We start from the raw sequence: 27,761 nt of genomic DNA, 5'->3' as shown, positions 1-27,761 counted from the left end.
CTGGATTTTATAAACCAAAGTAGGTGGAAAATTACTCCCATAGCAACCAATCAGGAAACTTTTAATGGCTTAGTGCACTAATGAAAGCGAGGGTCTCATTAGTTGTTATGGGTTCTTCCCATAGCCAGGTTAAGGGGGGGGGGGGGGAACAGGGCATACTGTACCCGGGGCCCCCCTTTGTCAGGGTCCTCCCCCCGGCCAGAACACGTCACTAGCTTTACCTCTTAAGCAGCAGTAGAACCAGCAGCCAGAATGTGAGCAGGACAGTATACAGTGCAGGCAGAGACACAGGAGTATCATCATGTTTCAAGAGCTACCGACGGAGCATTCTGACCAGAGGAGAGATAGGAGGATGGAGAGAGCTGTAAGTGACACAGGAATCCCAGCTACTCCTCCCTGCCTGGGTGTCTGATTCCTGTGTAAACTGTTATGCAACTAAACCATTTCGGTCTAGAGATAGAGAGACACACAGAGAGTCCTCCTGAGTCCTGTCCCAGTGTGTAAGTAGTACAGAGGCGGCTGCTATTGTTGCATGTGACAAGATAAATTATTTTATTTTTCTATGTGTATTTTAAGGTTAAGTTGTCTACCTGGACTTCCTTCTTAATTTGTGATTTCAATCACCTGTGTTGAAGTACCCATTTTATTAATTAAATAGTTCAACACAGGTGACGTTAATCATATATTAAGTGGGAAGTCCAGATAGAGATAATTTTGTCCCTCCTGGAATGGGTCATGTTGGGAGGTATGCACAATTTAATATACATCCCCCACCTTCCATCAGGGCCCCACTGTCTTAAGTGCCCTGTGCACCCCCAATTCTTAATCCTGCCCTGGTTCTTCCCACTGGTGTATTTACAATGGGAGCAGTGTGTGCGGTGCACACAGGCCCCCAGGGTCCAGGGAGGGCCCACACCACACACCCTGCACCCATTTTTTAAATACTCACCTCCCCGGAGTCTCCCAGCGGCGGCAGTGTCTCGAAGCAAATCTCCAGTAAATGTTGCGTCGGCCATTTTTCCGGAGATTTGCGCATGCGCAGTAAGGAAATCTCTGGGAAAGTGGCTGCAGCGTCATTTTCCCGGAGATCTGCGCATGCGCACTAGACTATGGGACAGTGCTAGGGTCCCCTAGTGACCCTAGTGCCCAGAGTCTACAGCAATGCCGGCTAGTGAGGAGGGGGCCCAGACGGAGTCTGCACACGGGCTTCCGCCTCTCTAGAAGCGCCCCTTGTCTTTCCATTGTTTAAGTAAAAGGTAATACCAATTTCATTGCATTTCCTAGGTATAGACAATGGACTATAATAAAACTAAAAAATATGACAAAAAGTATCAAAAGAGAGCACTTAAGTAAAAAATGTATATTTGTCTCAGACAATTTATTAATAATATACATTTTAAAAATAATTAAAATGCATATATGTAAAAACAATATATAACACTGCTGATATTAAAGCACAATATAGCACGTTTTTTAAGGATCACCTAATGCACCATCAGTCAGTCCACAGACAGCATATAGTTCAGGTGGTAGTCCACTAAGGTACTCACAGCACATGTTCATATAACTCAAAAAATTTCCAATAAAGGCTGAGTTATGTTTTCATGGTTGCTGTTTAGCTGAGCTGTGCCCGCAGAAAGTGCGCTATGCTACCACCTCCCCATCCGCCTATTGTTTGGTTAGCTCACCACTGGTTCCAATATGGTCTCAGCGAGACCAGCAGTCGACATGCAAGGTCTGTGGTTTGTATGTGGGAGCGGCGGTATCAGCTCGATATAAGGGGAGGGAGGGCGCAACTCTCGGCTGGGCGGCTGTAACAGGTACCGCTGGTACAAAGTCTGGCTGTGGCGATGGATGGGTGAACGTGCTGGAGCTGATATCAGAGGTGTGGCGGGTCCTTAACGCGTTTCTCCGTTAACCCAAACAACGGTTTCATCAGAAGGTGTAGCAGTGTGCTGAGACGCTGTTTTTAAAGCAAGGATGACCAATCGGTGCAACAATCTAATTAATTGTTCATAGGTGAGTACAATGAACAATGACAATTCACATTTGTATGCCTGATTAGGCACTGATCTTTTTCAAATATATATAGAAAATGCACCAATAAACATAAGATCAACATACATAGACTAATGGCAACAATCAAACTAAATCTAGTAACAATATAAATACATTTTGTAGAATTTGTGCCCATAAGGAGAGACATAGGATTTTTTCAACATTTCATTAGTTATAAAAAGTATTTGGGGTAGTAGAGCTAACTGCCCAATATTGTAGCTATTGTGGCCTAGTGGGCTAATGCCCCATGATATAGACCATGTGGACCAGTGTTTGAATCCCACTTCAAACACTGGTCCACATGGTCTATATCAGGGCTGGTTATTTTCTTGGTGGTCTGGTCTGGACTGACCAAGCAAGTAGACCGCAACCCAGTGTCATACCTCCCAACATTTCAATGAACAAAAGCGGGACTCCTGCGCGCACGTAGAGCGCGCCCCTGAAAAGGGGTTGTGGCCTACATGAAAGGGGGCATAGTCTAACGACTGTGCAGCTATCGCAAGCCATGCTCCCCATTTTCGTCACTAAGGGGGCATGCCCAGCACTCTGAGCTGCTGGCATGCCTCTCCCACTGTCGCCATTAAATAGGCCCGCGGGTGGGACAGTCCCCAAAAAACGGGATTGTCCCGTGAAAATCGGGAATGTTGGGAGGTATGCAGTGTGTTTCTCTGCTACCGTGTAAGACCCCCCCCCCCCTGCCCAGCTGGTTCAGCCCGGTTCTAGGTATAGGAATAGAGGGGGAACCTCACGCCTGGCTTCCCCTTATTATCCCACAACAGCCTGGAAATGATAGATAAAAAAGATGGACAATCTTGCGGATAAATCCTGGCAGCACTCATAAAAGCAACAGTCATTTGTACTCCTGGACAAAGCATCAAAGAATGACTTACTAACCAAATGTCATAGTTCATTTACAGATAATAAACCACAGAGAATAAACCCTATAATGTTCCTGATTGTGCAAAGCTACAATTGTGGAGTTGAGAATTATAGAATTAGTTTTAGTCATGTCTAAGAATTCTAAGCATGTTTGTTATATAATAGGGAATGAAGGCATGATGAAGCGGTATCATATAGTACTTTGCCAAGAAGCCTTTGGCTCATCTGTCATGGCCAGTGCATCTTGGTACTGTTCCATATGAGGCTGGCAGGGACCCCAAGTCATCCAATATTTTATAGAGAAATAATGAACGTAACTTGAGAGCTCTTTGTTATTCAGTCACACTGTACTTTATTACATTTCATGACGCTTGCTGACATATCCAGGGTTCAAACCCATCGCCTGTGGCATTGCAGGCACACACTCTATTCATGAGCTATCTGACCCTGCACAGAAAGCTAGAGAATTCTAACTATTTGAAGCTTACCTTGTACTTCATGAAACAATGATCAGCATTGCGGTTGAGCAGATCTATGTAGTATGTGTCTGCAAGGGACTGGATGTGTGGCTGCACAATACATAGATCTGCTTAATGGCAAAGCTGATTATTTTTTACATAGTACAAGTAGCTTCATATACCTTCGTAATAAATCTCATAGTTTTTTTTATGAAGGCTCAAATAGCTCAGTGAGTAGGGTGTTTAATTGGAATGCAACAGATTATGGGTTTGAATCCAGGGTATGGCAGTGTATTGAAATGCATTATTTAACAAAGAGTATTGAATGACAAAGAGCACTGACGTTATTGTGTCCAAATCCATTTTCTTGCAGTGTTCTATAAATGTGTGTGGGTATAATATATATTAAACTAAATCTTTTTTGAGCATATACATATATATATATCTCAGAGAGCGCATTGGTTTTATAACATTTATTAAACAATAAAATACAAAGAACTCTTTGATTGAACACACACTTGTATAAAACACCAAAGGGTTACTTTGAAACACTGCAATGAAAATTGTAATTACATAGCTACAAATAGTATCCTTTTATATGCACTAGGCAATCTTCCATCTATGGCCAGCTGATACCTAGATGGAAAGGATGTTTTGGCTCCTTTGTTATTATTTTCACTGTTGTAACTTGAATATTTCTAATCCAAAACGGGAACAAATCAAAAAGTCTTCTGTGTGTATTTATAACATATATTGAGAGACCTGTTCGTTGTTATTGAACTCCGTTTTTTACAGGTGCAGATTATAGGTTAATATTTGTACTTGATTGTATCAATTTATAACACCTGGGATATTGTTCCTTAATAGGCACAATCGTGGAAATTATTGCTGCCAAACAACAGGTGATGGATAAATGTATGATCTCACCTCCCCACAGTCACTTGCAGGTGTATGGTTCCGTGTAAAAAAGCAGTGCCCGGCTGCGGCAGCACGCCGCTGGATGTTCCTTTCGCTGGAGTCGCTTGATTACCAGAACCTATCACCTTCTCCTTATCCCCGGCCGGGGTCAGCGTTATGTTTGTGTAGGACGCGGTGTTCGGCTGCAGCTGCACGCTACCTTGCCTCTCCTCATCAGATGCCGCTCGACCTTCCTCTTTGCTGGAGATGATATTCAGTGGTTGGGCTGTGGTTAGGAGGTAGAAACAGTACCCCAGGTGCATAGATGTTTCAAAGTGCAGATGATGGATTGTCCTTAACGCGTTTCTCCGGTATATCCTTTTAACGGTTTCCTCAGAAGGTATCCAGCATTGTTTAACACCCTCCTATTTAAATTAGTCTCCACCAATGGGTTTCATTCATTAATTAGAGGGAACAGGTGTATTTCTGGTGTCTTTATACATTACTTAGTGACCAGTTAAATATTCCTCACATCAGTAAAACAGAAGAAAACAAACTTCTCATAGTAATAATTACTTTATATATATATATATATATATATATATATATATATAAATGTTTCCTCTGGCATCATTAAAGTTAAATATCTCAAATTAGAAACATCATTAAAAGTGCATATATATACACATAAATAATCATATAATTATATACAATGGCAACACATGAGTAAAGATAGTATCATTAGAGCCGGGAGATAAGTAGCTTTAATCAGCCATCTATCATGTTACAACGAGCATAGGCCAGTGGACAACACCACCGACTACTATCCCACCAGCCCGGGTTCAAATCCCGCTCAGCAGCACTTTTATATATCAATATCTTATATTATTATATTATTCATTAGCCTCCCAATCATTCATAGCAGGATATATTCCCTAACTAGCCGGCGAGACTTTCTTTTGCTTAATTTCTACTATATAGCCCAATTATATTTGTTGGCTATTATTGGTATTAGATATCAATCCTATTTCAACAAGCATAGCTCAGTGGATAGCACCACCGACTACCATCCCGCCAGCCCCGGTTCAAACCCCACTCCATAGCATCATATAATTACATCATTAGTATATATTAGTATCCCAATCACACATAACAGGACATGTTCCCCAACCAGCCATCGTACCTCTCTGTTCCTTAGTTTGTACTATATATTCAGATTACAATTTTGGCTATTATTATTATCAGGACACAGATCCTCATAGTCTCTATATTATTCATATGGGACCTTTACAAGGAGAGCAAAAGAATCAGGATGAAGCAAACTACTTATAACAAGCTCTTTTTAGACATTTATCAGATATTTCACGTTTTTTCATATATATTTTTAAGTCTCATATTATTGATTTCTATGGTATCATTAAGCCCCAAAGGTGACAATGAACCAAGAGAAAAGATCCAAAAAGCCTCCCTTTTACAGAGACGATTTAACCTCTTGCGGTGACTGGTATAAACTCGATGCCCTGCACTATAAGACCGTCCATACTTCCCTGATGTTTACATTTAATATGTGTAGACAAACTATGTGTTCTTACACCTTTCTTAATGTTTCGTCTGTGTTCTAGAAACCTTACGTTTAGTTTTCGTGTGGTTCGGCCTACATATTGGATGCCACACATACATGTTATTAAGTAGATCACATAGGTGGCATTACAATCGATATGTCCCTTAATTTCAAAATCTGTGCCGTAGGTGGTAGAGTGAAAATATGTACTCCTGTGTTCTATAAATCTACATGTTATACATCCTAAACGGCCACATTTAAAGCATCCATTTTTTAAAGGGATAGAACTGAGCCAAGTTTTGTTTGCTTTCATGGCTGGATCTGAACCTATATAATGGCTAGGTGTTAAAAAACTCTGTAGATTCCTAGCTTTCTTGAAAACTATCTGGGGGTCTACTTCCAAAAGAGGAGCTAATATCTTATCAGCCCTTAGGATCGCTATATTCTTTTTAAACAATTGTTTGATTTCCCTAGAACTAGAGTTAAATTTAGTTATAAACCTAAGTTCAGTATTTAGTTTGAGATCAGTCAAACTATTAGATTCACTTTTATTCGTCAGTAGCAAGACCTCTCTATCCATTGTTCTCGCTTGTTCTTCTGCTTTTGTCAAAATATCATCTGGATAGTCTAGTTCTAGAAGTGCAATTGTGAGATTTTGAGCCTGTTGGTTATAGTCCAAAATTTCTGAACAATTCCATCTATGTCTCATATACTGACTTCTAGGTATATTCCTGAGCCATGGAAGATAGTGACAACTTGAGTAATTTAAGAACTTATTGCAGTCTACCTCCTTCTTATATGGGGATGTAATTATATTACCATTTTTTACTTCAAGAGCAATATCCAAAAAGGAAATCATAGATTCGTGAATTGTGCTGGTAAATTTAAGACCAAATGAATTCTGGTTCAGATATTCCACATAGCTCCTGGCCGAATTCATGTCTCCCTCCCATATAAAAAACATGTCATCTATGTACCTGCCATAGAGCACCAAGCCCGCCCCAGAAATGTCTGGCCATATAAGTGTGTCTTCAAACAGGCCCATATATAAATTGGCAAAACTGGGGGTGAACTTGGTGCCCATGGTGGTACCCAGAATCTGCAAATAAAACTGTGCATTAAAAGTAAAATAATTGCGAGTTAGAGTAAATGTGATGGCATCTAAAACGAATTGCCTTCTGGCCCCGCTCAGATCACCATCTATAGATAGAAAATACTCAACCACTTTTACTCCAGCTGAGTGTGGGATATTAGTGTATAATGACTCTACGTCACACGAAATAAAAATATAATTATCTTGCCATATTACAGTGGACAATAAATTAAAAAAATGCGCAGAGTCCCTGATGTATGATCTGAGCGAGACCACATGTGGTTGCAAAAAAGAATCAATAAAGGATGATAAATTTGTCGTGAGGGATCCAATACCAGATATAATGGGACGCCCGGGAGGTGAAGTGAAGGATTTGTGAATTTTGGGCAAATGATAATACGTGGGTGTTACAGGGTATGGGTTAAATAAAAAATTATATTCCTGTTTGGATATTGCTCCATCTCTATACGCGCTCTCCAGGAGCATCTTGAATTCACAGACAAAGCCAGATGTTGGGTTATGGAGTAGTTTTGAGTAGAATCTAGTATTATTAGGCTGCCTATATGCTTCCTCCTCATAAGCTGTTTTGTCCTGAACTACTGTACCACCCCCTTTATCTGCATTTTTAATAATAATAGACTCATCCTTCATTAAATTCCTCAATGCTTTTCTTTCTTCTTTGTGTAAATTATCCCTATGTTTTCTTTTTTTCCCACATATGCTCAAAAAAGATTTAGTTTAATTAATTTTAGTATAACTTCAGAATACTAGGTGAGAGCAGCTTATATGTTTATAACTTTTTAGAGTGACCAGTTATTTTTAAGAAATATTTTATATAAAAAAAGATTTATTAGTTCTATTATTGCGCCTGAGAGTAATACACAAGCAGATATAAATATAAATTTATTCTTTGATATAAAAAGAAATATTCGTATGTGTATATAGTACCTGTAGAAAGGGAATTATATAATGTATAATATATATATACATACATACATACATACATACATACATACAAACAATGTAGGAAGGAGCATCATAACAAGTGCTTTCTCTGGAATCAATATACAAGAGAAAAGACTAACCGCAAAAGAAATAGATTATATCATAAAGATTACACAACCCCTATTGCCATATTGGAAGATTCCTGTATATACCAGAATATCTAGGCTCGGGTGTGCTACCACTAAACAAACAAATTAATTCAAGAAAAACAAGTCAAAGATTTGCATCATGTGGTGCACAAAGAAGATACAACAAATCGTAACTTTTAATTTCCCTTATTTAAAATGATGGTATTTAAAAACCACTAAATAACTTTTTTTTGTGAAAGTAAAGAAAGAAGAGTGAATTAATAATTCTTTCTGTATGCAGGGATGCCGCTGTGAAAATCACTTTACAATACTTCATTTTCAGCTGTTGTGAAGTCCTGATTTGAGCAACAAATTCAACAGGTAGTGTACAGACTCATACAGTGTAGAAAATATGTAATACTAATTTCCAACAGAGTCTTCTTAATATATATCAAAAAGCCTTAAAGGACAGAGCATTACAGATCAGTAATTCACATAAGTAATTCACATTATTCACAATATAAATGCTCTATTCACTTAAGTTTATTCCCATATATCAGAGCAATCACATATATATATATATATATATATATATATATATATATATATATACTGTAGAACAGCCCGGCACTCCCTGAGTACGAAATGCAATTAGCCAATTAGCCTGGGTGCCCTCCGAGGTTTAGGTAATAGTATACAGAAAGAAATCAGCGGCACTCCAGGGCTTGTCAATCAAAAGACTTGTGTATTAAAGCATCACAAAATACAATGCATAACCGACGTTTCGGGGCTCGCAGCCCCTTCTTCAAGGTGTATGTGATGTATGTCTAAAGCTTACCTTTTAAATCGTGGGTTACCCGCCAAACGAACGTGAAGACGGACGCCTCCGACCACTCTGTCTCCGCCGCGCTCCCCGGACTTCCGGGGTCCGCTAAGGATGACATCACGCGTCCATGCGTCGGGTTGCTATGGTAGCAGCCGGCGCGTGGGATCGCGCTGGCCGGGGCTGTCAAAACACAAATAGGTGATAAAGAATAAACGAATGTGAAACACCCATGCAGTGTGTGTCTAAATGCAGTTAAAATGAGGGATACTCCCTAGGGCATAAACATAGAGGTGGACGAATTACTGGGGATGTGATGTATGATAGTGGACAATCTCCTATTATTGGGACCCATTATGACCTTATAGTGAGTTTTGCTGATGACCATGAAAGTTAAGTGTGATCACTCTCCCCAGATGTCTACTGATTGGAACCCTGTTATGAAGTCACCATGTGTGCAAGGTATTTGATGACCTAAACCTTAAATCCCAGACATGTAGCAGATAGATAGGCAAACAATGGTATTCTCTATATTCCCCTTGATGTTGGGTTCTATGTACAAAAGTCCATCTAAAGCCCACCACAGTAGGTCCATCTTGGTATTCAGTCCCACTTAATGAAGGGAATTCCATGCTATGTTCTCATTTAAGCCCGTGGGGCTTATTGTATTAAGTTTGAAGATCCACCTCGCTTCCAACGTGAGGAGTTTACCTCCTCTGTCTCCTCCTCGGATGGTATCTGGTACTTGGTCTATAAGTATGTGTTTGAGTGAGTTCAGTGGGTGTCTCATCTCGGCAAAGTGCCTGGCTATAGGTTGATCGATCTTTTTCCCAGACAGCGCTTGGCTGATGGCAGATCTATGTAGAGCCATACGTTCTCTTGCTGTCCTGATAGTCTTCCCCACATAGCCTTTGCCACATGGGCATATTATAAGGTAGACTATGTATTTGGAGGTACAAGTTAAAACTTGCCTTATTTGTCCCACTTTCTCAGACAGGGGAAACTTGAAAAAAGATCCTGTTAACATGTGTGTACACGTGGTACACCCTAGACACCTATAGCATCCAGGCTTTTTGGTTAGAAAGTTGGAAGAGGAAATGTCGTTGAACCCTGTTATATCTGCGTGGACTATGCTGTCCTTGATATTTTTTCCTCTCAGGAAACAAGCCATGGGTCTCTTGGATCTAAAGCATTTGAGATTTTCATCTGTTGCCACTATGGGCCAGAGGGCTCTCATTGCTCTCTGGACCACTGGGCTGGTAGTGGTGTATGTAGTCTTCCATGGAATCACCTGTTGGGTTGGTTCTGTGATCTTGGCAGATGATGTGAATTGGCTGTCCATTGATAAGACTTCCTCCTTCTGCTGTGTTAGCAAGGACCAGTCGTATCCTCTTTGAACAAATTTTTGTATTAGAGAATCAAGTTGGGTTATCAAAGTCGATCTATCACTGTTGATCCTAGCTAATCTCAACATTTGGGATTTAGGTAGACCTTTGATCAAAGATCTCGGGTGGTGGCTATTTGCCCACAGGAGATTATTTTTGTCAGTCGGTTTTGTATACACTGACGTAGATACAACTTGATTTAGACATGTGACATGGACATCCAAGTAATCTGCCTCTGTGGTGCTGAATTTAAAGGTGAACTTGATAGGTGAGTTGATAGAGTTAATGTGGTTCATCAATTGCTTAAATTTCTCTTCGCCACCTGTCCATACCATGAAGACATCATCTATGAATCTTGTGTATAGCAAAATATGCTCCGATATGTTGTCATCTAGGAAGAAAAATTTCTTCTCCTCCTGAAACATGAAAATGTTAGCATAAGACGGGGCGACTGAGCTCCCCATGGCGCAACCCGACCGTTGTTCGTAGAATTTCCCATTGAATAGGAAATAATTTCTCCGCAACGTCAGTTCCAGTAATTGTAAGAACAACCCATGTTCAATACATTGGACATCTTCCTGTATTAGGAACCTCTTCATCGCCTCTAATCCCTCAACATGAGGGATGCTAGGGTATAAATTACACACATCCATCACACACAGTAGGCTGTCGGGGGGGATGTGTGGGATGCTCTTGAGTGCGTTGAGGAATTCCGTTGTATCCTTGATAAAGGTAGGTTGTTTTTTAACAAGAGGTTGTAAAATAAAGTCCAAAAACTGGGATATTGGCTGATATAAAGAATTTCTTGCAGAAATGATGGGGCGCCCGGGGGGATTGTCCAAATTTTTATGGATTTTCGGTGTGGTAAATAGAATTGGTACTACCGGAAATTGCTGGGTGAGGGCTTTATGGAGTTTATTTGAAATCTCTTGATCATCTTTAGCTTTATCCAAGATGTCATCCAGTTCCCGTTTGTATTGGGCAGTAGGATCCATTGTTAGTGTGGAATAAGTATTTGGATCTGCCAATTGTCTGTCAATTTCTCTGATGTAATCAGATAAATTCTGGATTACGATCCCTCCTCCCTTGTCCGCTGATCTGAATACCACATCTGTGTAACCACTTAGATCTTTGAGGGCTGCTTTTTCTGCCCTTGACATGTTGAAGTGGATTTTTTCTGATGCTTTGAAATATTTGTCGACTGAAGTGTCCAAGAGGCATGTGAAGGTCTTAATTGAGGCGTTTGTTGAGGGGGGGTCAAACGTAGAACTTGATCTGTTGTTGAGAAAACCAGAGAATGTGTTTGGTGCCAGGTCGGGTGGTTTATCTTGATAAAATTCTTGTAGACGTAATTTTCTGGAAAAACGATGTGATTCCAGATTCCAAGTGAAGTTATCATGTTGGTTCGTTGGAACGAAGGAGAGTCCTTTGTTCAGGACCGCCATCTCTGTGTCACTGAAGATCCTAGTGGACAAATTGAAAACTAAAGTTTCTTCTTGGCAACCAGATTTCTGGTGCCTTTTGTTCTGGCCACCCCTGCGGGTGGGAGATCTTTTGGGAGGCTTGATTTCATGGCCCCTTGAGTTTTTTCTAAAGGGATATCGGTGGTCTGTGTAGGGTCTTCTGAGTCCCCCGCCGCAAATTCACTATCGCTAGTAGTGGAGGTTTTTCTGAGGGATTGACCTTCTCTACGCCTCCTCCATCCAGGGTTAAACCTGGGCTGTCTCTGGCCCAGGGCAGACTGCTCTCCCCCCATGATCCACTTATAGACTTTATTTTCTTCATAGTCAGTTTTGACTAGATCCAACTTGTACCTCCAAATACATAGTCTACCTTATAATATGCCCATGTGGCAAAGGCTATGTGGGGAAGACTATCAGGACAGCAAGAGAACGTATGGCTCTACATAGATCTGCCATCAGCCAAGCGCTGTCTGGGAAAAAGATCGATCAACCTATAGCCAGGCACTTTGCCGAGATGAGACACCCACTGAACTCACTCAAACACATACTTATAGACCAAGTACCAGATACCATCCGAGGAGGAGACAGAGGAGGTAAACTCCTCACGTTGGAAGCGAGGTGGATCTTCAAACTTAATACAATAAGCCCCACGGGCTTAAATGAGAACATAGCATGGAATTCCCTTCATTAAGTGGGACTGAATACCAAGATGGACCTACTGTGGTGGGCTTTAGATGGACTTTTGTACATAGAACCCAACATCAAGGGGAATATAGAGAATACCATTGTTTGCCTATCTATCTGCTACATGTCTGGGATTTAAGGTTTAGGTCATCAAATACCTTGCACACATGGTGACTTCATAACAGGGTTCCAATCAGTAGACATCTGGGGAGAGTGATCACACTTAACTTTCATGGTCATCAGCAAAACTCACTATAAGGTCATAATGGGTCCCAATAATAGGAGATTGTCCACTATCATACATCACATCCCCAGTAATTCGTCCACCTCTATGTTTATGCCCTAGGGAGTATCCCTCATTTTAACTGCATTTAGACACACACTGCATGGGTGTTTCACATTCGTTTATTCTTTATCACCTATTTGTGTTTTGACAGCCCCGGCCAGCGCGATCCCACGCGCCGGCTGCTACCATAGCAACCCGACGCATGGACGCGTGATGTCATCCTTAGCGGACCCCGGAAGTCCGGGGAGCGCGGCGGAGACAGAGTGGTCGGAGGCGTCCGTCTTCACGTTCGTTTGGCGGGTAACCCACGATTTAAAAGGTAAGCTTTAGACATACATCACATACACCTTGAAGAAGGGGCTGCGAGCCCCGAAACGTCGGTTATGCATTGTATTTTGTGATGCTTTAATACACAAGTCTTTTGATTGACAAGCCCTGGAGTGCCGCTGATTTCTTTCTGTATACTATTACCTAAACCTCGGAGGGCACCCAGGCTAATTGCATTTCGTACTCAGGGAGTGCCGGGCTGTTCTACAGTATATACAATCTGAGGCTCTTTGCTTCTCTCGAGCCAAGGCACCGCTTACAAATTTACTGAACTTCTCCAGGTGGATTCTCGTTTTAACACTGGACACTAACTCACTCAGCACTTTATCTGGGCACTGTGCACTTTATCACTATGGAAGCACCTAGCACTTTGCAAAAGAGCATGGACCAGAGGGGCCACAGGGGAGTGATTGCTAACAAAGGAGACACTTATAGTTTTACAGAAGACGATGCTGATCGGCTACGATTTAAAGAGTGTTTACCTCCCACAGACTCCATACTGGATTCGAAGGACATATACCAGCAACTTCTCAAATTAAAGAAAAAAGAAACTGATTTCCTACTGTACGGCATATCATTGTCAGATTACCACAGAGATCATATGATCCCCAGGGGTTTTAGAGTTAAAAATATCCCCACGTTGGGTCGACACAACCCGGACTTTTGTGCCAAATGGATCGGTATCCTAAACAAGTGCAGTATGGACCTCATACTCTTAGTCATAGAAGAGGTGGGTCGGGAGTTGAAACATACCAGAGATAAGATCACAGAGTTTGAACGGGTACATTTACCCATTCTCCAACAGGACCAAACCCAGGACTGGATTCCTAAACTGCAAAACCAGTGTGACAGTTATAAGCGGGAATTGATCCGCTTTAAACATAATAAATTGGATCTAGTCAAAACTGACTATGAAGAAAATAAAGTCTATAAGTGGATCATGGGGGGAGAGCAGTCTGCCCCGGGCCAGAGACAGCCCAGGTTTAACCCTGGATGGAGGAGGCATAGAGAAGGTCAATCGCTCAGAAAAACCTCCACTACTAGCGATAGTGAATTTGCGGCGGGGGACTCAGAAGACCCTACACAGACCACCAATATCCCTTTAGAAAAAACTCAAGGGGCCCTGAAATCAAGCCTCCCAAAAGATCTCCCACCCGCAGGGGTGGCCAGAACAAAAGGCACCAGAAATCTGGTTGCCAAGAAGAAACTTTAGTTTTCAATTTGTCCACTAGGATCTTCAGTGACACAGAGATGGCGGTCCTGAACAAAGGACTCTCCTTCGTTCCAACGAACCAACATGATAGCTTCACTTGGAATCTGGAATCACATCGTTTTTCCAGAAAATTACGTCTACAAGAATTTTATCAAGATAAACCACCCGACCTGGCACCAAACACATTCTCTGGTTTTCTCAACAACAGATCAAGTTCTACGTTTGACCCCCCCTCAACAAACGCCTCAATTAATACCTTCACACGCCTCTTGGACACTTCAGTCGACAAATATTTCAAAGCATCAGAAAAAATCCACTTCAACATGTCAAGGGCAGAAAAGCAGCCCTCAAAGATCTAAGTGGTTACACAGATGTGGTATTCAGATCAGCGGACAAGGGAGGAGGGATCGTAATCCAGAATTTATCTGATTACATCAGAGAAATTGACAGACAATTGGCAGATCCAAATACTTATTCCACACTAACAATGGATCCTACTGCCCAATACAAACGGGAACTGGATGACATCTTGGATAAAGCTGAAGATGATCAAGAGATTTCAAATAAACTCCATAAAGCCCTCACCCAGCAATTTCCGGTAGTACCAAATCTATTTACCACACCGAAAATCCATAAAAATTTGGACAATCCCCCCGGGCGCCCCATCATTTCTGCAAGAAATTCTTTATATCAGCCAATATCCCAGTTTTTGGACTTTATTTTACAACCTCTTGTTAAAAAACAACCTACCTTTATCAAGGATACAACGGAATTCCTCAACGCACTCAAGAGCATCCCACACATCCCCCCCGACAGCCTACTGTGTGTGATGGATGTGTGTAATTTATACACTAGCATCCCTCATGTTGAGGGATTAGAGGCGATGAAGAGGTTCCTAATACAGGAAGATGTCCAATGTATTGAACATGGGTTGTTCTTACAATTACTGGAACTGACGTTGCGGAGAAATTATTTCCTATTCAATGGGAAATTCTACGAACAACGGTCGGGTTGCGCCATGGGGAGCTCAGTCGCCCCGTCTTATGCTAACATTTTCATGTTTCAGGAGGAGAAGAAATTTTTCTTCCTAGATGACAACATATCGGAGCATATTTTGCTATACACAAGATTCATAGATGATGTCTTCATGGTATGGACAGGTGGCGAAGAGAAATTTAAGCAATTGATGAACCACATTAACTCTATCAACTCACCTATCAAGTTCACCTTTAAATTCAGCACCACAGAGGCAGATTACTTGGATGTCCATGTCACATGTCTAAATCAAGTTGTATCTACGTCAGTGTATACAAAACCGACTGACAAAAATAATCTCCTGAGGGCAAATAGCCACCACCCGAGATCTTTGATCAAAGGTCTACCTAAATCCCAAATGTTGAGATTAGCTAGGATCAACAGTGATAGATCGACTTTGATAACCCAACTTGATTCTCTAATACAAAAATTTGTTCAAAGAGGATACGACTGGTCCTTGCTAACACAGCAGAAGGAGGAAGTCTTATCAATGGACAGCCAATTCACATCATCTGCCAAGATCACAGAACCAACCCAACAGGTGATCCCATGGAAGACTACATACACCACTACCAGCCCAGTGGTCCAGAGAGCAATGAGAGCCCTCTGGCCCATAGTGGCAACAGATGAAAATCTCAAATGCTTTAGATCCAAGAGACCCATGGCTTGTTTCCTGAGAGGAAAAAATATCAAGGACAGCATAGTCCACCCAGATATAACAGGGTTCAACGACATTTCCTCTTCCAACTTTCTAACCAAAAAGCCTGGATGCTATAGGTGTCTAGGGTGTACCACGTGTACACACATGTTAACAGGATCTTTTTTCAAGTTTCCCCTGTCTGAGAAAGTGGGACAAATAAGGCAAGTTTTAACTTGTACCTCCAAATACATAGTCTACCTTATAATATGCCCATGTGGCAAAGGCTATGTGGGGAAGACTATCAGGACAGCAAGAGAACGTATGGCTCTACATAGATCTGCCATCAGCCAAGCGCTGTCTGGGAAAAAGATCGATCAACCTATAGCCAGGCACTTTGCCGAGGTGAGACACCCACTGAACTCACTCAAACACATACTTATAGACCAAGTACCAGATACCATCCGAGGAGGAGACAGAGGAGGTAAACTCCTCACGTTGGAAGCGAGGTGGATCTTCAAACTTAATACAATAAGCCCCACGGGCTTAAATGAGAACATAGCATGGAATTCCCTTCATTAAGTGGGACTGAATACCAAGATGGACCTACTGTGGTGGGCTTTAGATGGACTTTTGTACATAGAACCCAACATCAAGGGGAATATAGAGAATACCATTGTTTGCCTATCTATCTGCTACATGTCTGGGATTTAAAGTTTAGGTCATCAAATACCTTGCACACATGGTAACTTCATAACAGGGTTCCAATCAGTAGACATCTGGGGAGAGTGATCACACTTAACTTTCATGGTCATCAGCAAAACTCACTATAAGGTCATAATGGGTCCCAATAATAGGAGATTGTCCACTATCATACATCACATCCCCAGTAATTCGTCCACCTCTATGTCTATGCCCTAGGGAGTATCCCTCATTTTAACTGCATTTAGACACACACTGCATGGGTGTTTCACATTCGTTTATTCTTTATCACCTATTTGTGTTTTGACAGCCCCGGCCAGCGCGATCCCACGCGCCGGCTGCTACCATAGCAACCCGACGCATGGACGCGTGATGTCATCCTTAGCGGACCCCGGAAGTCCGGGGAGCGCGGCGGAGACAGAGTGGTCGGAGGCGTCCGTCTTCACGTTCGTTTGGCGGGTAACCCACGGTTTAAAAGGTAAGCTTTAGACATACATCACATACACCTTGAAGAAGGGGCTGCGAGCCCCGAAACGTCGGTTATGCATTGTATTTTGTGATGCTTTAATACACAAGTCTTTTGATTGACAAGCCCTGGAGTGCCGCTGATTTCTTTCTATATATATATATATATTTTTTTTTTTATTTTTTTTTTTCTTGTAATCATAGAAAAATTAAATTTGACGGCAGATAAGAACCACTTGGACCATCTAGTCTGCCCCCTTTTTTTACAATATTTTTTTTTTATCTCAAACCTTATTGTCCCCCATTTCCCTTCTTTGCTCCAAACTATTGGGCTCATTTATCAATGAGTGATACATTTTACTGTGACTGATAAATTGCACCAGCCAATCAGCTCCTAACTGCCATGTTACAGACTGTGTTTGAAAATTGACAGGAGTTGATTGGCTGGTGCAGTTTATCACTGACAGTAAAATGTATCACTCATTGATAAATGAGCCCATACATCATGAAATTGTAATATTAAATATATCAGCTGCCGCACAGTCTGCATTATATATTTATTGTAGCTGCATTATAAGCTGCATTAGAATGTAAGCTCTCACGAGTAGGGCCCTCTTCCCTCATGTGCTTATCCTTTTCTTACTTTAATAATCCTCAACTGCCCAAATCCCGCAGTTTTTTGGCCACCTGGAACTTATCTCTTTCATTTACTGGTGTAGTTATACCTGTACTTGTCCTATATTGTTTTCAACTGTAAGTCACTGTTGTCCTGTTTGATTATGTGCATATGTACTCTGTAATTGGGCGCTGCGGAACCGTTGTGGCGCCATATAAATAAAGGATAATAATAATAATAATAATAATAATTATAAGCTCCCTCTCACTGAGCTTTTGTGTGCACCTCTGGGGTCCGGTCAGGGCTGCCAAGAGAAATCCTGGACCCCGGTACAACAACTTCCTGGGCCCCCATGCCCCCACTGGAGGGGGTGTGACCACAGCATGCTAAGGTGATGGCCGCTCTTCTTTGGGGGCGTGTCTAGCACATCAGCAGCACCCATTCATAGGAGCATGGCACGCCTCCCAGCCAGGGCAGTAGAGAGCCTGGCTGGGCCCAGGTACTTTTCAGGGGGCATGGCCTAATCAAAGGAGGCGTGGTCCTTGGTCTCCACTGGGCCCCTCTATCCTGGGCCCAGGTAATTTGTACCCTCTCCCCCCCTCTCTCGGCGCCACTGGGTCTGGTACATTATATACACTATCCTCCATTACTGTGGGGCAATGTATTTAACAGTCAGTGTTATGGGAGTCACTTTCTATCCTTTTGTATAGGTATAAAGAGTTCTCAAACTCCTATGATTCATTCAGTTATTTATATAATAATCCAGTTTACTGGAGTCATATGCTGCTAATTATACTATCCTGTCACTTTGTGTGTTGTAGTATATACTAGGGATGAGCGGGTTCGGTTCTCAGAGAACCGAACTTCACCATTTGAGTCCGATTCCGAGCCAGGCTCAGGTTTTCCCGCCTGACTCGGAAACCAGAACGAGGCAAAACGTCATCATCCCGCTGTTGGTACTCGCGGTGTTTGGATTCCATATAAGGAGCCGTATGTCCCCGCCATTTTCACTCCGGCATTGGAGAGTGTAGAGAGAGGACGTGTCTCCGTTCTCTCAGTGGGGGTCATTCCAAGTTGATCGCTCGCTAGATAGTTTTAGCAGCCGTGCAAACGCTATGCCGCCGCCCACTGGGGAGTGTATTTTAGCTTAGCAGAAGTGCGAACGCATGTGCAGACGAGCTCTGCAAAAACAGTTTGTGCAGTTTCAGAGTAGCTCTGAACCTACTCAGCGCTTGCGATCACTTCAGCATATTCGTGTCCGGATTTGACGTCATACACCCATCCAGTGAACGCCCAGCCACGCCTGCGTTTTTTTGTACCCACCTGTGTTTTTGCAAACACTCCCTGAAAACGGTCAGCTGATACCCAGTAACGCCCCCATCCTGTCAATCTTCTAGCGGCCGACAGTGCGAAGAAAAACTTTGCTAGAACCTGAGCACAACCACAAAGGGCTTTGTACCCATACGTCGTGCTTGCGCATTGCGGGGCATACGCATGCGCAGAAATGCAGATTTTTCACTTGATCAATGCGCTGTGAACAACGGCAGCTAGCGATCAACTTGGAATGACCCCCAGTGTCTGTGTCTTGTGCTTAATCTGTCCAGTCACAGTGCTTGTGTCCTCTGCTGCCATATGTCCAGTGCTGTCCAGTGGTGCTGTGTTGTGCTGCATCAGTTCAGTGGTTGTGTGCTGTGCTGCATCACAGTGGTGGTGTCCTCTGCTGCCATATGTCTAGTGCTGCTGTATAATAAGTCCCTACAGTGTTGCTGTGTTGTCCTGCATCAGACCAGTGGTAGTGTCCTGGCAATCAATCATTCCAGTGACCAGGCAGTCACAGTGGTATATGCTGCTGCTATATGTCCACTACTGCCATATTATAATAATAATAATTCTAACAACAATGACAACAACAACAACAACAACAAGTCCCTTACAGTGTTGCTGTGTTGTGCTGCATCAGATCAGTGGTAGTGTCCTGGCCATCAGTCATTCCAGTGACCAGGCAGTCACAGTGGTATATGCTGCTGCTATATGTCCACTGCTGCTGTAGTATAATAATAATAACAACAACAACAACAACAACAACAAGTCCCTTACAGTGTTGCTGTGTTGTGCTGCATCAGATCAGTGGTAGTGTCCTGGCAATCAATCATTCCAGTGACCAGGCAGTCACAGTGGTATATGCTGCTGCTATATGTCCACTACTGCCATATTATAATAATAATAATAATAATACTAACAACAACAACAACAAGTCCCTTACAGTGTTGCTGTGTTGTGCTGCATCAGATCAGTGGTAGTGTCCTGGCCATCAGTCATTCCAGTGACCAGGCAGTTGCAGTGGTATATGCTGCTGCTATATGTCCACTGCTGCTGAATAACAACAACAACAAGTCCCTTACAGTGTTGCTGTGTTGTGCTGCATCAGACCAGTGGTAGTGTCCTGGCCATCAGTCATTCCAGTGACCAGGCAGTCGCAGTGGTATACGCTGCTGCTATATATCCACTGCTGCCGTATATTAATAACAACAACAACAAGTCCCTTACAGTGTTGCTGTGTTGTGCTGCATCAGACCAGTGGTAGTGTCCTGGCCATCAGCCATTCCTGTGCCGCACATTGTGTTATATAACTCCCAAAAAATAATGGAGAACAAAAATTTGGAGGATAAAATAGGGAAAGATCAAGAACCACTTCCTCCTAGTGCTGAAGCTGCTGCCACTAGCCATGACATAGACGATGAAATGCCATCAACTTCGTTTGCCAAGGCCGAAGTCCAATGTGATAGTAGAGGGCATGTAAAATCCAAAAAGCCAAACTTCAGTAAAAAGGCCCAAAAAAAGAAATGTAAAATAGTCTGAGGAGAAACGTAAACTTGACAATATGCCATTTACGACACGGAGTGGCAAGGAACGGCTGAGGCCCTGGCCTAGGTTCATGACTAGTGGTTCAGCTTCACATGACGATGGAAGCCCTCATCCTCCCGCTAAAAAAATTAAATGAGTTAAGCTGGAAAGAGCACAGAAAAGAACTGTGCGTTCTGAGATGGTATCACAAATCCCCAAAGAGAGTCCAAGTATGTCGGCGGTTGCGATGCCTGACCTTTCCAACACTGGACGGGAAGAGGTGGCTCCTTCCACCATTTGCATGCCCCCTGCAGGTGCTGGAAGGAGCACCCACAGTCCAGTTGCTGATATTGAAATTGAGGATGTCACTGTTGAAGTACACCAGGATGAGGATATGGGTGTTGCTGGCGCTGAGGAGGAAGTTGACGATGAGGATTCTGATGGTGATGTGGTTTGTTTAAGTCAGGCACCGGGGGAGACACCTGTTGTCCGTGGGATGAAGAATCCCATTCTGATGCCTGGGCAAACTACCAAAAAAGCCACCTCTTCGGTGTGGAATTATTTCTCTACAAATCCGGACAACAGGTGTCAAACCGTGTGTTGCCTCTGTCAATCTGTAATAAGTAGGGGTAAGGATGTTAACCCCCTAGGAACATCCTCCCTTATACATCACCTGCAGCGCATTCATCAGAAGTCAGTGTCAAGTTGTGAAACTTTGGGTAAGAGCGTAAGCAGTCCACCGACACCTAAATCCCTTCTTCCTCTTGTACCCAAGCTCCTGCAAGCCACACCACCAACTCCCTCAAAGTCAACTTCCTCCTCAGTCAGGAATGTCAGTAGTCCTGCAGGCCATGTAACTGGCAAGAATGAGGAGTCCTATCCTAACCGGGATTCCTCGGGAGGATCCTTGAGTGGTACACCTGCTGCTGCTGCTGCTGCTGCTGCCGCCACTGCTGTTGTTGCTGCTGGGAGTCGATCATCATCCCAGAGGGAAAATCGGAAGACTACTTGTACTACTTCAACTAAGCAATTGACTGTCCAACAGTCCTTTGTGAAGATGAAATATGACAGCAGTCATCTGTTGCAAAGCGGATAACTGAGTCCTTGACACTTATGTTGGTGTTAGACATGCATCCGGTATCTGCCATTAGTGCAGTGGGATTTAGACAATTGATGGAGGTATTGTGTCCCAGGTACCAAATCCTATCTAGGTTCCAATTCACTAGGCAGGCGATGCCGAGAATGTACAAAGACGTCAGAAAAAGTGTCACCAGTGACCTACAAAATGTGGTTGTATCCAGTGTCCACTTAACCACGGACAAGTGGAACAGTGCAGACTAAGGACTATATGACTGTGATAGCCCACTGGGTAGATGTATTGCCTCCCGCAGCAACAGGAGATGCTGTCGGTGGCCTGAAAAATTGCGGGCCACTTTCGACATTCTGCCACCGCGTGCCAAAGACTGGAGCAACAGCAAACATTCCTGAACCTGCCCTGCCATCAACTGAAGCAAGAGGTGGTAACAAAGTGGAATTCAACACTATATGCTTCAGAGGATGGAGGAGCAGCAAAAGGCCATTCAAGCCTATACATCCACCTACAATATAGGCAAAGAAGGGGAATGCACCTGACTCAAGCGCAGTGGAGAATGATTTCAATGTTGTGCAAGGTTCTCCAACCCTTCGAACTTGCCACACGTGAAGTCAGTTCAGACACTGCCAGCCTGAGTCAGGTCATTCCCCTCATCAGGCTTTTGCAGAAGCAGCTGGAGAAATTGAAGGAGGAGCTAAGACGGAGCAATTCCGCAAAGTTTGTGGGACTTGTGGATGGAGCCCTTCATTCGCTTTGCCAGGATTCAAGGGTCGTCAATCTGTTGAAATCAGAGCACTACATTTTGGCCACCATGCTCGATCCTAGGTTTAAAGCCTACGTTGTATCTCTCTTTCCGGCAGACACATGTCTGCAGAGGTGCAAAGACCTACTGGTGAGTAAATTGTCAACTCAAGCGGAACGTGACCCGTCAACAGCTCCTCCTTCAATTTCTCCAGCAACTGGGGCTGCAAGGAAAAGGATAACATTTCCTAGCCCACCCGCTGGCGGTGATGCAGGGCAGTCAGGAGCGAGTGCTGACATCTGGTCGGGACTGAAGGACCTGCCAACGATTACTGACATGTCTACTGTCACTGCATATGATTCTGTCACCATTGAAAGAATGGTGGAGGATTATATGAGTGACAGCATCCAAGTAGGCATGTCAGACAGACCCTATGTATACTAGAGTTTTGTGTTTTGGTTTTGGATTCGGTTCCACGGTCGTGTTTTGGATTCGGATGCGTTTTGGCAAAATCTCCCTGAAATATTTTTGGCGGATTCGGGTGTGTTTTGGATTCGGGTGTTTTTTTTCAAAAACCCCTCAAAAACAGCTTAAATCATAGAATTTGGGGGTAATTTTGATACTATAGTATTATTAACCTCAATAACCACAATTTCCACTCATTTCCAGTCTATTCTGAACACCTCACAATAATACTTTTAGTCCTAAAATTTGCACGGAGGTCGCTGGATGACTAAGCCAAGAGGGCGGCACAAACACCTGGCCCATCTAGGAGTGGCACTGCTGTGTCAGACAGGATTGCACTTAAAAAAATTGGCCCCAAACAGCACATGATGCAAAAAAAAGAGAAAAAGAGGTGCACTGTGGTCGCTGGACGGCTAAGCTAAGCGACACAAACACCTCAATATCACAGGAATTATTCGTTCTAATCAATGGTATTATTGGTCCAAATCACTGGAAGAAAATGACAAAATCACTGGAATTATTCATTCTAATCATTGGTATTATTGGTCCAAATCACTGGAAGAAAATGACAAAATCACTGGAATTATTCGTTCTTATCAATGGTATTATTGGTCCAAATCACTGGAAGAAAATGAAAAAAATCACTGGAATTATTCATTCTAATCAATGGTATTATTGGTCCAAATCACTGGAAGAAAGTGACAAAATCACTGTAATTATTCGTAAACATTTGTAGAAAGTCGCTGCTTTCTGATTACAGAAATGCTCAGATATTCCTGCGAATCCACAATCCCTTCCCAGAGGAAAAAGAAATTGAGAAACCGTTGTTTGAGAACGTTTGTTCTCTTTCCCTTACAAAGGAACAAACCCCTTTCCAAGAAGACTGATGTTTTTGGGATTATGGAGACATAATGTTTTTGAATATAAATCCTAAAGCAGGTGGTGTATTAGAGCAAAAGAGTGCAAGAGACCAGCCATGCAGTTTCTGAAATATTATGACAAAATATTACTGTATTTCATAAGCACTCATTCCTAACTCTGCTAAGTACTGTTTGGTATACTGTATATGGCTTCCATGAAGTAGTTGTCCATTATTTCAGCTTCCATTGACCTTTTTGAAAGCGGTAGAAGTTATTGATTCTTTTTTTTATTTTTATTTTCCCCTATTTTTAATTTTCTCCTGCATAGCCCAATAAAATGTTGCAATGTTAAGTATTGACTTGTGCCTTCTGGGGGTCCGCTTCTTCACCAAACCCAGCCAAATCTCATCCTAACCCTCTGTTCCACGTTCTCTATGTACCCCATCTATGTCACCCATGTCTGTCTATCCCTCCCCTTTAGATTGTAAACTCTCACGAGCAGGGCCCTCTTCCCTCATGTGCTTATCCTTTGTCTTACTTTAATAATCTTCAAGTGTACCACATCCAGCAGTCTTCTGCCACCTGATACTTATTCCAGTGTCATCTGCTGATGTAGCTATGTGTATTTACCCTGTACTTGTCCTATACTGTCATCAACTGTAAGTTGCTGTTTTCCTGTTTGATTATTTATGTACTCTGTAATTGGGCGCTGCAGAACCCTTGTGGCGCCATATAAATAAAGGATAATAATAATAATAATAATAAGATTTTAAACCTACCGGTAAATCTTTTTCTCGTAGTTCGCAGAGGATGCTGGGACTCCGTAAGGACCATGGGGAATAGACGGGCTACGCAGGAGACATGGCCACTTTAAGAAAGAACTGAACTCTGGGTGTGCACTGGCTCCTCCCTCTATGCCCCTCCTCCAGACCTCAGTTAGAGAAACTGTGCCCAGAGGAGATGGACACTACGAGGAAAGGATTTTGATAATCTAAGGGCAAGATTCATACCAGCCACACCAATCACACCGTATAACTTGTGATAAACTACCCAGTTAACAGCAGAGTTGCCTACCCTCCCTCATTCTGCAGGAGACTCCCTGAAATAGTAGCAATCTCCCTCACTCCCTGAATAGACCAGCAATCTCCCTGATTTTACTTTACATTCTTGGGGTGTTAAATCAGAAATACATAGATTCAAATGAGTTAATCAGTGCCATTTCCCCGCATTGTTATAAGGCACAATGATCCCTATGGCTACATGCATTTTAAATAAGGTTTCTCTTGGCCACTTACAGTATATGGAACCTCTTGTAAAACACAATACACGAACAATTCCTGAAAAATATCAGTGTCTTTTCTTTAACAAGTAGATCTTACTAACTTTGGGGCTCATTTACATTTGGATGTAAGTCATTTTTATGCCCCGCCTCTCAGATGTAGCAGTACACGTCCGCGCTGATAGGTGTTACTTTCACAATCTCCCTGAAATGCTTTTTCAAAAGTAGGCAAGTATGGTTAACAGTATGAACAAACAATATAGTCTCGGCCAAACCGATGAAACTACAACATAACCCTTATGTAAGCAATAACTATATATAAGTCTTGCAGAAGCAGTCCGCACTTGGGACGGGCGCCCAGCATCCTCTACGGACTACGAGAAAAAGATTTACCGGTAGGTTTAAAATCTTATTTTCTCTAACGTCCTAGAGGATGCTGGGACTCCGTAAGGACCATGGGGATTATACCAAAGCTCCCAAACGGGCGGGAGAGTGCGGATGACTCTGCAGCACCGAATTGAGCAAACAGGAGGTCCTCCTCAGTCAGGGTATCAAACTTATAGAACTTTGCAAAGGTATTTGACCCTGACCAAGTAGCAGCTCGGCACAGCTGTAGTGCCGAGACCCTTCGGGCAGTCGCCCAAGAAGAGCCCACCTTCCTAGTGGAATGGGCCTTAACCGATTTAGGTAATGGCAATCCTGCCGTAGAATGCGCTTGCTGAATCGTGTTACAGATCCAGCGAGCAATAGTCTGCTTTGAAGCAGGGCCGCCAACCTTGCTGGCTGCATACAGGACAAACAGTGCTTCTGTTTTTCAGATCCTAGCCGTTCTGGCCACGTAAATTTTCAAAGCCCTGACCACATCAAGGGACTCGGAATCCTCCAAGTCACGCGTAGCCACAGGCACGACAAGAGGTTGGTTCATATGAAAGGATGAGACCACCTTAGGCAGGAATTGAGGACGGGTCCGCAATTTCGCTCTATCCATATGGAAAATCAGATAGGGGCTTTTAGGTGATAAAGCCGCCAATTCCGAAACTCGCCTAGCCGAAGCCAAGGCTAACAACATGACCACCTTCCAGGTGAGATATTTCAACTCCACTGTCTTAAGTGGTTCAAACCAATGTGACTTAAGGAACCGTAACACCACGTTAAGGTCCCAAGGCACCACCGGCGGTACAAAAGGAGGCTGAATATGCAGTACTCCCTTCACAAACGTTTGTACTTCAGGAAGAGAAGCCAATTCTTTTTGGAAGAAAATGGATAAGGCCGAAATTTGAACCTTTATCGATCCTAATTTCAGGCCCAAGTTCACTCCAGTTTGAAGGAAGTGAAGCAGACGGCCCAAAAGGAATTCCTCCGTAGGAGCATTCCTGGCCTCACACCAGGATACATATTTTCGCCATATTCGGTGATAATGTTTCGATGTCACTTCCTTCCTAGCCTTAATTAGGGTAGGAATGACCTCCTCCGGAATACCCTTTTCCGCTAGGATCCTGCGTTCAACCGCCATGCCGTCAAACGCAGCCGCAGTAAGTCTTGGAACAGACAGGGCCCCTGCTGCAGCAGGTCCTGTCTTAGAGGAAGAGGTCACGGATTCTCTGTGAGCATTTCCTGCAGATCTGGATACCAGGTCCTCCGTGGCCAATCTGGAACAATGAGAATTGTTCTCACTCCTCTTTTTCTTATTATCCTCAACACCTTGGGTATGAGAGGAAGAGGAGTAAACACATAGACCGACTGGAACACCCACGGTGTCACTAGGGCGTCCACAGCTACTGCCTGAGGGTCTCATGACCTGGCGCAATAACTCTGCGGCTTTTTGTTAAGGCGGGACGCCATAATGTCTATCAGTGGCAGTCTCCACCGAATTGCAATCTGTGCTAAGACTTCCTGATGAAGTCCCCACTCTCCAGGACGTAGGTCGTGTCCGCTGAGGAAGTCTGCTTCCCAGTCGTCCACTCCCGGAATGAACACTGCTGACAGTGCGCTTACATGATTCTCCGCCCAGCTAAGAATTCTGGTGGCTTCCGCCATCGCCACTCTGCTCCTTGTGCCGCCTTGGCGGTTTACATGAGCTACTGCGGTGACGTTGTCTGACTGGAGCAGAACCGGTTGGTCGCGAAGTAGGGTCTCCGCCTGACGTAGGGCGTTGTATATGGCCCTTAGTTCCCAGGAAGTGAAGACAAGTCTCTTGACTTGAACAAAGACCTTGGACATTTTATTTTTCCCTGTGTGACTGCTCCCCAACCTCGGAGGCCCGCGTCCGTGGTACCAGGATCCAGTCCTGAATACCGAACCTGCGGCCCTATAGAAGGTGAGCACCCTGCAGCCACCACAGGAGAAATACCCTGGCCCTGGGGGAGAGGGTGATCAACTGATGAATCTGTAGATGTGACCCGGACCACTTGTCCAGTAGGTCCCATTTGAAAGTCCTCGCATGGAACCTGTCGAAGGGTATGATTTTCCCCGAACTCGGGTGCAGTGATGCCCTGACACCTGTCTTGGTTTCAATAAGTTCCTGGTTCCTGGGCCTTCTCTATCTGAAGGTAAACCCCTTTCTGGTCCGTATCCAGAATCATACCCAAGAAGGGCAGACTAGTCATAGGAACCAACTGTGACTTCGGGATATTGAGAATCCAGCCGTGTTGCTGTGACACCTTCAGCGAAAGTGACACGCTGTTCAACAACTGCTCTTTTGATCTCGCCCTTATAGGAGATCGTCCAAGTATGGGATAACTGTGACTCCTTGCTTGCGTAGGAGCACCATCATTTCCGCCAATTACCCTGAAATTGGTAATGACAATACTGTACCGCAATGCT

General features: G+C 43.3%; 1 protein-coding gene across 3 annotated transcripts in view; it reads right to left on the bottom strand.

The window, feature by feature from the left end:
* The window catches only part of OPN5 (opsin 5), a 255,314-nt gene that overhangs the window by 146,215 nt on the left and 81,338 nt on the right, over positions 1–27,761 (bottom strand). The gene's annotated exons all lie outside the window — the stretch shown is intronic.

This window comes from Pseudophryne corroboree, chromosome 4 (genome assembly GCF_028390025.1).
Source record: "Pseudophryne corroboree isolate aPseCor3 chromosome 4, aPseCor3.hap2, whole genome shotgun sequence".
In the NCBI taxonomy this organism is placed as follows: domain Eukaryota; kingdom Metazoa; phylum Chordata; class Amphibia; order Anura; family Myobatrachidae; genus Pseudophryne; species Pseudophryne corroboree.
Note: the sequence above shows the minus strand (reverse complement) of the source record. Positions and strands in the feature narration are given on the sequence as shown.